This window comes from Dipteris shenzhenensis, chromosome 6 (genome assembly GCF_047967505.1).
Source record: "Dipteris shenzhenensis isolate YYH24624 ecotype China chromosome 6, Dip_SZ_1.0, whole genome shotgun sequence".
Classification (NCBI taxonomy): domain Eukaryota; kingdom Viridiplantae; phylum Streptophyta; class Polypodiopsida; order Gleicheniales; family Dipteridaceae; genus Dipteris; species Dipteris shenzhenensis.
In genome coordinates, this window is record NC_141601.1 from 50,867,607 (window position 1) to 50,883,788 (window position 16,182).

The 16,182-nt window shown below is 41.9% G+C and overlaps 1 pseudogene; it reads left to right on the top strand.

The window, feature by feature from the left end:
• Positions 1-13,389: 13,389 nt before the first annotated feature.
• Positions 13,390-14,193, top strand: LOC147901304 (uncharacterized; annotated as a pseudogene).
• The last annotated feature ends 1,989 nt before the right edge of the window (positions 14,194-16,182 follow it).

The window sequence follows — 16,182 nt, forward strand, 5'->3', positions numbered from 1 at the left end:
TTGTCAGAGAGTGTGAGTGTTGGCGTTTTACGTACAGTTGAAATTTCACCAAAAGCTTGCAGCTGGAAGTTTTCCCATACAAGAGGAGTTTGCAGCTCAAAGGGTTTGGGCAATGGTCGTTTGTAGGCAGAGAACAGAGCTCTCAAAGATTTTGGGAAGAAGGAGGAAAATGGAGAAGATGAAGAAACTTGTAGTTTATGCTAGAGATAGCATCTAATGCTAGGCTAGGCTAGATCTAGAACCTAAAGCTCTGATACCAATTATAGGATCTCGTAGGATAGAATAGATGCATCTTGCAAGAGGTGTGAGAGCACAATGAGAGAAAGATGATAGTTCTCTATTATGATTGTGAGAGAGAGGTCTCTCTCTTATAGAAAGGGGGAGAAGGTAATACCTTCCCTACATAAGTGGCAATCAGCCCCTACATTAGTGGGAATCAATCTCTACATCAATGGGATTGCCTTTGTCTTACATCATCACTTAGGTCACACACTAGACACATCATAGCACTTGATGTGCCTTTACAACACACACAAACACACATGTGACTCCCCTAGATGCACACATGCACCATAGAGCAAGCCCTTGATCATACTTACCCCAACAATATTCTTGATGATGGTTATAGATGGCGCAAGTATGGATAGAAACTGGTCAAGGGGAATTCCCATCCTCGAAGCTACTACAAGTGTACCAATTTAGGTTACAAAGTGAGGAAGCATGTGGAGAGATCATCTATGGATAACAAAGTTGTCATAACTACATATGAGGGGAAGCACAATCATGATGTGCATGTGGCAAGGAATGGTCATCGTGACACAAGTGGAACTGCTGCTACTTCTGTCTCACCTCCACCAGGACCTGGACTAGAGCAGCTCTAGTGCTAGCTCTTTTGCAAAGCCTTCCCCTTCTCCTTAGGAGTAGTATCTTGGTAAGCTTCTTGAGGATAGGTTCAAAGCAGTGGACAAAGCCATTAGTACTGAATTGGGCAGTAACAGGTTAGTGAATGGTGCATTAACGTCTGAGCAGAACAGGCTACAAGGTGGAATAGATATCTCAACATAGACAATGAGCTTGAGGGACTCAAGTGTGACAAGGATGAGGCCACTTGAAGGTGCTGAATTTTTTGGGCAAGGTTTGGTGGCCTGAGGCCAAAAGAGGAGCCAGGAGTTGTTCATTCTCTTGGGGCCTCATTTCAGCCCATTTATGCATCGAACTCATCTTTGTTTGTTGCAGAAGGGCTTCTCTTAGTACCATGATCATTTGTGCTATGCTGAGGATTAGCAAAGATGGGAGCCTTGCCTAGAAAGGTCCATCTTGTGTATTGTACAGTAAAATTTTTCGAGGAACTGCAATTGTGCTGGTTTTTGCTATTTAGTAGTTACCATGGAAGTGGAGGAAATAGGATCCGCTTATTTTGTACCATTTGAAGGCTAGTAGTTATGTTTGCATATTCAGTTACTGAACCTTGTGTGTGTTTTACAATTTGACACATGCACATGACTTCATTGTCTTTGTGACAGTTATAGGATGAAAAAAGAGGCTGCTTTGCTTATGTACATGTCTTATGTGTTCTTCTTACACATGCATCTTGTGGGAAATCTTTTACAAAAAAAAAGTGAGTCCAGTGTATCACTTTGTAAAAGAGTGAGTCGAGTGTGTCACAATGCCCCCTGGTATGTGACACGAGGTCAACTCCCACATTCCCATGCCTACCTCTGGCATCCTATACCACCAGAACCCATCCATGAGGAACCTTAGACATGCCATCTGTGAAAAGAGTGGGAGAGAGGTAAGGAGTCTCACTTGCAGCTTCCTCACATACACAATGGGGGAATACACACAAAGATGGAGGCTGAAAATAGTTTTTTCTCTTCTTAGTTGTGTAAGCAAAAAGAACTCTCTCTCTTAGTACAAAAGGAATAGATGAACCCTATATGTGGGTCTCAGCTAACCTAGGTAGCATACTAACTGAGCCACTAACTAGAGTACATAAAGATAGCTGTCATCCAGCTATTGGTCATGGGCGGTGTACCAACCACATCAGAGCTAACAAGTCAGTGACATAAATGCACAACGGTCACCCTGGCATATCACGAGTGGAGCTCGATATCTCAACACTCCCCCTCGAGCTCAATCCTAATTCCTGCACACCAATCAGGTCTATGAACTTGCACAGCTTCTCTGTGCCCAATGCCTTTGTGAATATGTCAGCTACCTGATCCTCTGTGCTGACATAAACTAGATCAATAAGACCTACTAGAACCTTCTCTTGCACATAGTGGTAATGCACCTCAATGTGCTTTGTTCTAGCATGATAGACTGGGTTATTTCCCAAGTGTATACTGCTCATTTGTCACAATAAATGACAACTAGCCCATCTGATGCATATCATAAAGCAGCTTATGCAGCCAAGCTGCTTCACATGCAACCATTGCTGCACCCCTGTATTCAGCCTCTGTGCTCGACAAGGCAACTGTAGGCTGTTTCTTGCTACTCCAAGTGACTGCAGCACTCCCAAAAGAAAACACATATCCACTGGTAGATCGTCTATCAGAAATACTACCAGCCCAATCAGCATCAGTGTATCCATGCAACTGTATTTGGACCCCAGTCTCATAAAATAGTCCATACGATTTCACATACCTCAAAATGCATCTAGCCACATCCAAATGTGGTTTCCTTGGAGCCTACATAAACTGACTTAACAACCCAACATCATAGCTCAAATTTGGCCCGGTAATAGTCATATAAATCAAACTTCCTACTATGCGTCTGTACATAGTAGGGTCTTCCAAAAGCTCACCTGCATCTGAACTCAACTTCACATTCTGCTCCAAAGGAATTGAAATAGGCTTATAGCGTGTCATCCCATATTTGGACAGCATGTCCAATCCATACTGCCTCTGCAAAAGCCATATCCGACTTGTGGATCTAATCACCTTAATGCCCAAGTAGTAATGCAGCTCTCCCAAATCCTTCATCTCAAACTTCTGCTTCAATAGCATTTTCACATGAAGGATATCTTCATCACTCTCACCTATGATGATCAAATCATCAACATAAATGACAAGTAGCATAATACCTTTCTCTATATTTCTCACATAAAGTGAGAAATCTGCCGTGGAAATCTGAAAACCCATAGTGACAAGATACTATCCTATCTTGTCAGACGATGCTTTGGGTGCTTGCTTCAAGCCATACAAGGCTTTCTTCAACTTGCAAAGAAACTCAAGATGAATAGCATGCACATAACCTGGTGGCTGCTCCATATAGACCTCTTCTTGCAAATCACCATGCAAGAAGGCATTCTTTACATCCATTTGATGTAAAGACGATCCCTTCAATGCAGCCATAGTAATGACTGCTCTTAGAGTTGCTATCCTTGCAACTGGACTGAATGCTTCTTCATAATCAATGCCATATGTCTGTGCATACCCCTTGACAACTAATCTTGCCTTGTATCTGCTCACAGAACCATCTGCATTGTGCTTCACCTTATAAACCCACTTGCAGCCAATTGCATTCTTGTCTTTAGTCAAAGGCACCAATTCCCATGTAGCATTTGCTTCCAAGGCATCCATTTCTTTATCCATGGCTTTCTCCCATTTTTCTTTTCCCATGGCTTGCTCAAAAGAAGTGGGTTCTGGTTCTTGTATCACTTTGACCATATAGGCATAGTGAATGGCTATAAATCCATCATATTTTAGCCTATCCACAAGATACTTGACTCTAGTAGACTTGCACAAAATAGGCTCACTTCCAGGTGCTCTCAAAACATCCCTTGTCTTCCTTACTCCAGGTGTAACAATAGAAGGAATACCCAACTCATCATCAAGGCTTTGTTCTGAGCCACTGGATTCACAATCCACATAAGAATGACCTGCATTCACATCAACCATGGGCTGATCTTCTTTCTCTTTTCCTTTTTGTGATACTTGCATACCACTATCTGCATTGCTTTGAGGAGATTCTCTTGATCTCAATCTGCCTATCCATGGTGAAGTATGTGAACCACTGCTAGAGGACACTACAGGTCCACTAATATTTTGTGATTATTGCTGTGAATTCTGTGCAGCATTACCATTTTGTGCATCTACATCATCAATCACATTTACTGGTTTATACTAGCTGCTCATCTCATTAAAAACATCTCTGCTCACTGTAAACTTACGAGTAGAAGGATTATAACATCTATACCCTTTCTATTGGAGAGAATATCCAATAAAGATGCACTTCTTAGCTTTTGGATCCAACATGGATCTCAACTAGCTGGCACATGAACATAGGCAATGTAACCAAAAACTTTCAAATGAGAAATATCTGGTTTCCTACCAGTATACCTCTCCTCTGGTGTCATGCCATGTATTGCTGCTGTGGGAGTCCTGTTCATTATGTAGACTACTGTAGTAAGTGCTTCAGCCTAATAAAAATCAAGCAAGTCTTTCTTGTTGAGCATGGCACAAGCTACCTCTCCAATATGCCTGTTTTTCCTTTCTGCAAGTGCATTTTGCTGTGGGGTATGATTGCATGAATATTGCTATTTTATGCCATGCTCCTACAGGAACCTTGCAAACTCATTTGAGAGGTACTCTCCCTCTCCATCTAACCTTAGGCATTTTATTTGCAAGCCTGTTTCTTTTTCAACCATAGCTTTAAAAGCTTTGAAATGCCCAAGCACTTCACTTTTCTTTTTCATAAAATACACCCAAACTTTTCTATTGTAGTCATCAATAAAAGTGATAAAATAATGATAGCCTCCAATAGATGCAGCTTTAGTAGTCCACACATCAGAGTGGATTGATTCCAATGGCCTCTTACTCTCTTGAACATGTCTAGAAAATGGTTTCCTTGCCTACTTTCCAAATTGATAGGCTTTACATATCTTATGCATTTCTGCAACCTTGAACTTAGGTAATCCTGCAACAATATTTTGGGCTTACATTAATTTAAGTTGTTGTACATTAACATGACCAATGTGTTTATGCCAGATGTCAATATCTACAACTACACCGGTCCCATGTGCAAACATTGCTGCACTCAATTCAGGCATGTCCACATACAACGTAAACATCGTGCCCTTCTTCCTCCCTTTTGCTATCAAGCAACCTTTATTTTTCATATCCTCAACAAAGCATCGATGAGGATTAAATCTGACCTGCAAGCCCTGCTCAACCATTTGACCAATAGAAACCAGGTTCTTGGTTATGTTCGGGACATGAAATACATTAGAAAGGTATTTCTTTTTCCCATCTTGCATAGATAAAGGCATTTTACCAATCTGCATAATAGGATGTACAGTATCGTCACCAATCTCCATAAATCTTGGTTTTTCCATTTTCCTTGCATCCTGTATCCATTCTACATGACTTGTTATGTGGTTTGACACACCTGAGTCAACATACCACACATCATTGCCTTTTCTGCACTTTCACATAATTGGTCATGTGCTGCATCATAAACAAATGCTCATTTCTATCATCACCTTGTCTACTAGAGGATGCATAATTGCCTTGCTGCAATTTTCTATTCATAATGTCATTCTACTTTTTATAGCAATCTTTAGCATATGACCCATTTTACTAGAGTAGTAGAATTCAACATTGCTATTTGTATTTTGCCTCTTTTCCATCCACCATGACCCCTTTGGCTCCCCCTGCCTCTAAGGCTACCACATCCTCCTCCATAGGACTGGTTTTCTTGAATTTGCTGCATATTTTGATTTCTACCATGGCCTCTAGATTGGCCTGCTCTAGCTCTGCCTCTACCTCTTCCAGCATTTGAGTAGAAGATAGTTTCTTTTGAAGTTCCTCTTGAAGAAGATGCACCACCATTTCTCTGCTCTTCAGATATTAGAAGAGCAATCAACTCCTACCTCTTCCAACATTTGAGTAGAAGATAGTTTCTTTTGAAGTTCCTCCTGAAGAAGATGCACCACCATTTCTCTGCTCTTCAGATATTAGAAGAGAAATCAACTCCTCAAAATCAGGAAATTTTTCATGGGCGGCAATGGATGTCTGGAACTATGCATAATCCTTTCCTAGACCATTGAAGGTCATAGAAACTAAATCATCATCTTCCACTGGCGACCCAATGGAAGCAAGTGCATCTGCAATCTTCTTCACCTTCATGTGGCAGTCATTGATGCTCATATTTCTCTTTGCACATTATGCAACTCCTGCTTGAGCTGCATTTTCCTGGCTTGCGTATTTGTGCTGTACATTTTTGTCAAAGTATCGTAGGTCTCCTTCGGCATGCTTGCATCCTGTATATGCAGAATCATAGAATTTGAAATACTGATAGATAGCAAGTACATAACTTTTCTGGGTCTCTCATGCCATCCTTTAAAAAATGCCTGTAACTCCTATTGATTGGAAAGATTAGGAATAACTGGTTCTTGTTTAGCCCCAGTAATGAACTCCTAATAGCCTTTTCCCTTAGGGAAATTTGTCATTCTAAACTTCCATGCTTGGAAGTTGTTCTTGTGAAGCTTTTCAGTGACTATCTATGAAAGAGCATCAGACGCCATTCCAGAACACAGCAAAAATATTCTGTCACTGCAAAAAACACAACTTCTGTCTCACATGAACAAATTCGCAAAACTGACGAAAGTAGTATTTGACCACACAGTTACATCCTAGTGATGATTTCGCATCAATAGGAATAAGAATGATTCCGTCACTCCCAATATCTCTGTGCATAGGCGTACAATGCAATTTCTGCGACAACTTTTCACCAACCTGCAGAACAATTGTCGCACAGCCAAAACAAGGCACTTTTCTAAGTGCCTGTGGAAAACTTTCACCACCAAAACGGGCCCCGTAGCATATACTACCCTCTCGCTACACTGCGAAGGGCGTCTTAATCTGAGACAGTGCACTCTTGCACTTTTCGGTTGTGCTACCTATAGAGATTTACTCCCAAACTCGAAAAAGGAACGCAACACTGATTCTCTTACCAAGACATTGCGAGCTTGGTTTTCTTCCTTGAGTTCCTTACCATGAACCGAGCTCTGATACCATGTGAAGAGAGTGGGAGAGAGGTAAGGAGTCTCACTTGCAGCTTTCTCACATACACAATGGAAGAATACACACAAAAGTGGAGGCTGAAAATAGTTTTTTCTCTTCTTAGTTGTGTAAGCCAAAAGAACTCTCTCTCTTAGTACAAAAGGAATAGATGAACCCTATATGTGGGTCTCAAACCAAACTCAGCTAACCTAGGTGGCATACTAACTAAGCCACTAACTAGAGTACATAAAGATAGCTGTCATCTAGCTATTAGTCATGGGCGGTGTACCAACTGCATCTGCAGCTAACAAGTCGGTGACATAAATGCACAATGGTCACCCTGGCATATCATGAGTGGAGCTCGATATCTCAACACCATCTTGTGATATGCCATGTATATGGCCGAAGTCTCAGCCCCTGACCGATCAATCAATGGTAAGCTCCAACTAAGCTCTCCATCTTTGATATCCTACTCATGAAAGATAACAACAACAGAGCTCTCAATCCAAACAAGGTTACCTTCTGGTCATATACTCAAAAAAATCTCATTTCCCAGATCCACAGAGTTACGTATCGTGACTCAAACATTGTTACAATCTTTGTACCTAAGAGATACTATAACATCAACATACTCCCCATTGTTACAATCTTTGTACCTAAGAGATACTATAACATCAACATACTCCCTTTTCATAACTATGAAGTATCCATATATATCTGTTTATCCTCATCCTGGGTGGTATTCCCCTAGAGAAAACTCTGTCTCTCCCCTAAGAATACTCACTCTATCATGCGTCAACCATGTCCCCTCCCATAGACATTGCCTAATTAGTGCTAGATGGTCCTTCTCCACCTTCCTACCAGGCTTTCCATTCCATTTCCCACCCCTTGATTACCATGTGTACTCTTTTGATCATACAGTCCCATCTCAAGCAAGGGTTTTCCGTGATCTCATTCGTAGCATCCTGCCTTGCTTTTCTTATATCCTCACCGAACTTGTGATTGGATACGAATCGTTTACAAAATTTGAATGGAACATCCATTGACCTCCCACCTACGAATTGGCATGCATAATTTCCACGATCAAGATGTGATTGAACACGCTAGAAATCAACGAGCATTTGCACTTCATTGGCCCCTTCATCGACCATCCCTCTTCAATACTATAGAATCGATCTAGATGACTAGTCCTAAACTTCTCCCCACTCCTATTGTTCCACATAAAGTTGTTTGGCCCAGCTGCCATGCAGTCTATCATACACTTTGCTAAACATAGCTCCATCTATTCGTCCTTTTCTGAGCTAATGAGACCCATAATTGGATGTGATCTATGTGAGGATTTCTCTGTGAAGTTCTATTCTCCTGCAAAAGCGATCCATGAACCCATGGACATCAACAAATCAAGTTGTTTCCAGTAGTCTCCTCTGGCCTGAGAGTCGTTAGGCACATAAACACTACACACTCCGAAGTCAAAACCACCTATACTAACCCAAACACCTAGTACCCACCCGTCTACATCTTGGAAAGCTTATCTAGAGTTCAAGGTAGCATAAATATGAAACATCCAACTTAAACTGTGATACCTTTAAGTTTTTCAATTACCAGGGAAACAATCCACCAAGCCTTGCTTAGTCCTCCTGTTGCCTAACAAACTTCAGGAGAACCAGTTGGCCATCGTAGAATGCCATCCTATGCTGTCCAAAGATTACAAAAAAAGTATCACTATTGGATATCCTATACCAAAAAGGCTATGCACAATAATCCCTCCTGCCACAGGACCATCCAAGACTTAGCATCCATCAACTAGGAATATCAATGTTCTTATCAAGGTATAGACTAATGACTCTTGAGCCTTGGTCTGAAACAATGGAATTCCCTGCTTGGACCTTCTTTAAAATGAACAATGGAGATCCCTACTTGGACCTTCTTTAGATTCCCTCCTGCCATAGGACTAGTGAACCGTGAGTCTTGATCTAAAACAATGGAGTTGCATGGTTAGACCTTCGTTAAATTGACCCCATTATCTGGTTGTACATGGCTTTCTCAGGTATAAAAGTCAGTCCTCATCTAGGAGAATACAATTGAATCAGAGTGATAAATCCATCTTCAATCACCATCTCTGCCTTGATGTGGCTATATCTCATGCATGTGTCACGATCCCATATAAATAGGACTGTGAAAGAAACAAACAAGTCCAATCCCTTACTGACTTAATAGTCTCAGTAAATGCAGAATGCACAAAAACCTTCGACCTCTTCTGAAATCCATTGAGGACCATAATCAAACAACCTTGCTTGGACTCCGCTCAAATACTTCTTATATTCTTTCGATCTTTGGCATCTATGAAACCAAAAAAAGGGGGGGGCTCAGCAGTCCCCCCCTTTTTTTTCATACAAGTTGCTGAGAGAATTCAGAGAGAATCCATCTCTTGTCTGAGTGCAAGGCCCATTTGAAAATTCTTGAAGCAAACCTATTTGAGTGCAATCAATTTTCTTATATTCTTTGGAGTAAATCCCCAAATCGATCATGCGATAGTGCGATCTCTGGCATCTATCAAACCAAAAAAAGGAGGGGGCTCAGCAGCCCCCCAGAGTCTATGCTAGCGCAGACTCTGGGGGGCTGCTGAGCTACCCCCTTTTTTTTCATACAAGTTGCTGAGAGAATTTAGAGAGAATTCATCTCTTTTCTAAGTGCAAGGCCCATTTGAAAATTATTGAAGCAAACTTGTTTGAGTGCAATCAATTTTCTTATATTCTTTGGAGTAAATCACCAAATAGATCACGTGATAGTGCAATCTCTGGCATCTATGAAACCAAAAAAAGGGGGGGTTCAGTAGCCCCCCAGAGTCTGTGCTAGGGACTCAGCAACCCCCCAGAGTCTACGCTCGTATGAAAAAAAAGGGGGAGGCTCAGAAGGCCCCGAGAGTCTGCGCTAGCTGCTGTGGGGGGTTGCTGAACCCCCCAGCGGCTAGCGCAAACTCTGGGGGGCTATTGAGCCTCCCCCTTTTTTTTCATACAAGTTGCTGAGAGAATTAAGAGAGAATTCATCTCTTGTCTGAGTGCAAGGCCCATTTGAAAATTCTTGAAGCAAACCTGTCTGAGTACAATCAATTTTCTTATATTCTTTTAAGTAAATCCCCAAATAGATCATGCGATAGTGCAATCTCTGGCATTTATGAAATCAAAACAAGGGGGGGCCTCAGCATCCCCCCAGAGTCTGTGCTAGGGCTCAGCAGCCCCCCAGAGTCTGCGCTAACACAGACTCTAGGGGGCTGCTGAGCCCCCCCTTTTTTTTCATACAAGTTGCTGAGAGAATTCAGAGAGAATTCATCTCTTGTCTGAGTGCAAGGCCCATTCAAAAATTCTTGAAGCAAACCTATCTAATGCAATCAATTTTTGAACTCACCTAGGAATTTTTGAATGCAATCAATTTTTGAAGAGTGTATATGAAACAAAAAATTAGGGGGGCTCAGCGTCTCCCTAGAGTCTGTGCTAGCGCAGATTCTATGGATTGGACTAAAATGGATTGCAAACCTATTGTGCTGAGTGCAAGAAATGCCCAAAAATCATGATTGATGTAGATTCATTTGTGCTGTCCTTATTTCTCTCCTTCCTTTGCACTCTCCTGACCTTCACAGTAGACCAATTGAAAATAATATAATGCATGTTGCATTGCATACGGATTCGGCTTAGAAAAATTTGCTTGAACAAAGCTTTACCTTTCATATAAGTTGCTTTGGCAGTCGTGTGAGTTTTTAGAAGAGCCGAGGAAGCTTTGTAAAGGCATGGCTAAGGGAGTGAGATGAGAGGAAAGGGGAGCTGTGTGAGTGGTGAGTGCTAAGGAGGAGGAGGTGGAAAGGTGGAAGGAGGGAGGAGAGAGCTGAGAGAGGGGGCGAAGGAGGGAGGAGAGAGGGAGGAGAGAGTTGAGAGAGGGATTGCCGAGAGAGGAAAGGGGAGCTGTGTGAGTGCTAAGGAGGAGGAGGGGAAAAGGTGGAAGGAGGGAGGAAAGAGGGGGCGAAGGTCCTCTCACTGGTTGTCTGGGAGACCAACATGCTGCAATGCTCAACCAACGGAGCAAGAAAGGCCGTGGAAAGAGCACCTATGAAACAGGGTGCTTCATCCTACTCAACACAGGGGAGAAAATTGTTGCATCAAATCATGACCTGCTAACGACGATACCATTCAAGCTAGAGAGGGAGGAGAGAGCCGAGAGACGGGGTGAAGGATAAGGTGACCACAAAAACCACAAAAAGCCAAGAGAGGGGGCGAAGGATAAGGTGACTAACTAGTGTCAGATTGTGGTGGCAAGGCATAATCAGCATCAATCTTCTCTACCCGATTAATCGTCCCTATAATAGCATGTTGCTTTTAATGCTTAAGATTGTGGCATCTTGGCATAATCCAAGTTTCTGAAAGAATCTCGGCTGTCACCTTTCTCACCATCATTCCAGCTCAATGGGTTGTAATGACGGTCACATGGCTACTTCTGATTGTGGTGTCAGGGCATAATCGACATCAGAATTAGCTCAAATGCCCCTCAAACACCACCTGTTTCACAATCCTCTACCCATTTTCAATATTTGTACTCTGCTTTCTTGTGACCACATACCTTGCATCCTAATACTACTCTCTTATCATTTTCTCCTCTTCATTCTCTCCCACCATTACTTTCTGAGTCTCTTTGGTTGCCTTCTAGCTTTGCATCACATTGCATTTCTCTCTTTCATCCCTTCTTAATTTCATGATCCGTGTTGGGTTATCATCCCTCTGCTCTCAATGCCATGTTGGATTACCATCCCTCTGCTCTCAAGATTGTTTGTATTCTCTAAGCTCCTCTAATAACCAGTTTCACTGAAGCAAGACTTAACATATATCTGTCTTTGGTACCTTTTGTTGTGTCATCCAAAATGGCTACAGAAGAGGCTTCTATTGAATGGCTTATTGAAGGAGGGAATCTATCACACTCTATCCCGCTCAAGGATGGAAGAAGGATTGTTAGTGCACATTTCCTTTAAAGCCTTCTTCCCCATATGCACAAGCTCATTTGCCTTAAGGCAGTCATTGAAGGTGAAGCAACAATGAAGGTAAAGGTTTCATTTGAGTGGGATATTGATGATCAAGAGCATTACATACTAGATGCCTCCTTGACAAAAAGGTATGCTCTCATCCATAATACAATCATGGCAGCAAGTACTATTAGTGATCTTGAAGAGCCTGGTTCATCGCATTGTGTTGCTAGTAGAGTTTACTCCGAAGAGTTTAGCAAAGAAGGAAAGAAAACCTCTCAACCATCTCCTTATGTGGATCTTGAAGAGTTAAGTCCCATTGAGAAGCCTGGTATGTACCACAATTCTTATAAGTCAAGGACTATTGATGTTGACATTGAGATGATGCAGACTTCACACATTGACCTTAAAGGATCAAATGAGGACTAGTCAAAAGATGAATGTCAGATTAGCAAAAGCATCATACCTTGGATCATGGAGGACAAGCAAGCCAATATACTCAAAACGTGGATTGCAAATATAAAGCAAAGGAAGCAAGTCACTAAGTTACCAAGGGTATACAATGGAAGTATGCTATTGGAATTTCCTCCAACTTTCGGAAACATCAATGGCATGAATGGCATGGAGCAAAAATTTGATGGCCACATATGGACCAAACCATCAACCACAAACATGGCTATCTCATGTACGGTAAGGCTTAGCTACTGTGTTGGCTCATTAGAATGCCATAGGATTACTTGCCCTTATTTTGCAAACAATAAAAAGTTTAATACATCCTTCTTTAGAGGCTACCTACAAAAGAAGATTGCTCTTGGGCTCTTGACTGAAGAGGAGAGGAACAAGATTGTTTGTCACTATTGTTGTAAGCCTGCTTATTGCATTGATACTTGTAATTGCATGGTATATTATGTAATGCCATTTGATGAAACAATGACTAGATTGATGGTCCATGTTGGTGAACATCAGCACCCCGTGGAGCCAGGAACATCTAAGGCAATGATAGAGAAAACAAAGAAGCTTGTTGCAAATGTTTTGAAGGTGGATAAAAATGCTAGACCACGCAAAGCTCAAATAAGTGTTGCCAAAGAGCTCTTGAATCCATCCTTGATGAGAGGAGACAATAACAAAGGGGCAAGTGTGGGAGATATAGAGTTGACCAACTTTCTTAAGCAATTGGTACCACTAGTTTAGAATCAACAGTATGTTTGTTTGTAGCTAAGTGATTTTTAGTTTACTTAACTTTAGAATGGCATAGGGACCTTCTAAATAGTTGACTTGTGATGTTACAAGTTCAAACGTATTGTTGCATAAGAGAAGAAGGCAAGGTTACCTGTTGGGGAAGGCTATGATAGCCTTCGTTTACTAAAGAAAAGGCCGATGTATTCATTCTTCCATGGAAGTTGTTTTCTAGGGCAAGGCTTGCCAGATCAAAAATGTTTTGTTTTTAAAATGTCAACCAATGGTCCAGCATCTGGTGTGGATCTTGTCAATCGCATGAGAAGAGGAGGAAATGGTGATTTGAGGAATTCATGGGTACAATTTGATCACACCCATCGAGTGATTGGGTGGAGCACAATGGCATGTCATGTTTATGATCCTAGGTATAACTTCCCTCCATCCTTATGTATCCATGTTGCTATCATCAAGAGAGTTGTATAATATTTAATAATGTTGGCTTTGTCTACCAGTGTGTAGGAATTAATGACCATCGCCACATGTGAGATGAAAAATGAAGATGCTGAAAGCCAAATCCTATTTTGGGAGATGTTGAATGCCACAATGAAGCAATGTGGGTATCCCCCTGCAGATTTTCATGGTTTCATGTCTGATGAAGTTGGAGCAAATTGGATAGCTATGAGAACTATTTTCAATGGGGGTCCAAACAATATAATTGTTGGGAAAGAGTGCTTATGTCTCTTCCATTGGGAACAAAGCTTGCATAAGCATACAAGGAAATTCGTCAAAGAGGATATGAGGAATGAGCATATCACCATGTGTGAGAATTGGAGATTATGTAAGACAAAGCAAGAAGCTACCAACCAAGCAAAGCTCATTCGGAAGTGGTGGCATGCAGGACACGTCTGTGAGGCCGACATTCCTTCAATGGACATATGGTTTAGTTGGTGGGATGTGCAGATTGCTCATTGGGGGAATCGCATGAGCACAGTATGTATTTTGTAGATAAATGTAGTAAGCTAAATAAATGTAATAAGTCAATTCTAATTACCTCCTTTTTTACCACAGGTAACAAAGAGTTCCTTGGAGGAGGCACACACTCCAACGTCAAATCTAGCTGAAAGCATGCATGGTAGTTGGCTAGCAAGAGAAGGGTTTAAGACAAAGATACAATTATATGATTGTTGCATCTCGAACATGGCAAATGCCCTATTACAAAGTGCCAAACAATATGCATATATGATTGGCAAGCATGTTGGGGATGGTCCTAACTTGGAAGCCTTGATGCAAAGAGTGGCCTCAAGGAGTACACCTTCACCAGCACAAGTTGCACAAATGGTGCATGAAACAGTTGCAGGGACACCAATGTATGAAGAACCAAGACCATTACATGGGGATAAGGTAACAATCCAAAGAAAGAGAAGCAAGTCATCAAGTATACATTTAGAAAACACCTCACATAAGCCAGGGTATGTGATGGAGACCAGAGATCATAAGCAAAGAGGGCGGCCGAGAAAAATTAGGTTCGAGACAGAAGGTGGAGATTGGCATTCAATAAAACCACAAGGTAATACCCAACAAGTGGATGTTAGGGATTCCACAATGGAGCAAGGTGGAGTTCAAGAGGAGTCTACAAAAAAATCATGGGGAAAAATGGTAGTATAGGGGAAGCTGAAGGAGCTTAGAATGAAATTATGCCCACAAGAGAACAAGCCCCAATGGCTCCCCACCTATGAGACAAGGAGGCCTTCCAAGTGGCCTCTCTATTATTGAGGTGCCTATCCACCGTACCTTTTGGGTAATTCAAAGGACCTCCAAAAACTCTAAAGTGAAGTGTCTTGGATTCATAGATGGAAAGGTTAAGTGTAATCGATATATACAAAGCAGTTCACAAGGAGTGGTGGCACCCTGTTTCTACTCTGAACGGCGGCATCTAGGGGTAGGAGGACCAAAATCATAGGACCAAAAGCACATATGGTTTTGTAATGATGATATAACTCATACATGGCATCTAGGGGTAGGAGGACCAAAATCATGGATGTGGCTTTGTAATGATGATATAACTCATACATGGCACCCAATGTGAAGATAGTGGGAGAGAGGGAAGGAGTCTCACTTGCGGCTTTCTCACATGCACAATGGGGGAATACACACAAAGGTGGAGGCTGAAAAATAGTTTTCTTCTTCTTAGTTGTGAAAGCCAAAAGAACTCTAGTACAAAGAAAATAGAAGAACCCTATATGTGGGTCTCAAACCAAACTCAACTAACTAAGGTGGCATACTAACTGAGCAACAAACTAGAGTAGATAAGGATAGCTATCATCCAGCTATTATTCGTGGGCGGTGTACCAACTGCATCTCCAGCTAACAAGTCGGTGACATAATACACAACGGTCACCCTGGCATATCGCGAGTGGAGCTCGATATCTCAACACTCCCCCTCGAGCTCAATCCCAATTCCTGCACACCAAGCAGGTCTCTGAACTTGCGCAGCTTCTCTGCGCCCAATGCTTTCGTGAATATGTCAGCTACCTGATCCTCTGTGCTAACATAAACTAGATCAATAAGACCTAGTAAAACCTTCTCCCGCACATAGTGATAATGCACCTCAATGTGCTTTGTTCTAGCATGAAAGACTGGGTTCTTTGCCAAGTGTATGCTGCTCATGTTGTCACAATAAATGACAACTGGCCCATCTGTAGACTGATGCATATCATAGAGTAGCTTATGCAACCAAGCTACCTCACATGCAGCCATTGCTGCACCCCTATACTCAGCCTCTGTGCTCGACAAGGCAACTGTAGGCTGTTTCTTGCTGCTCCAAGTGACTGCAGCACTCCCAAAACAGAACACATATCCACTGGTAGATCATCTATCAGAAATACTACCAGCCCAATCAGCATCAGTGTATCCATGCAACTGTATCTGAACCCCAGCCTCATAAAATAGTCCATATTGCAATGTGGACTTCACATACCTGAGTATGCGTCTAGC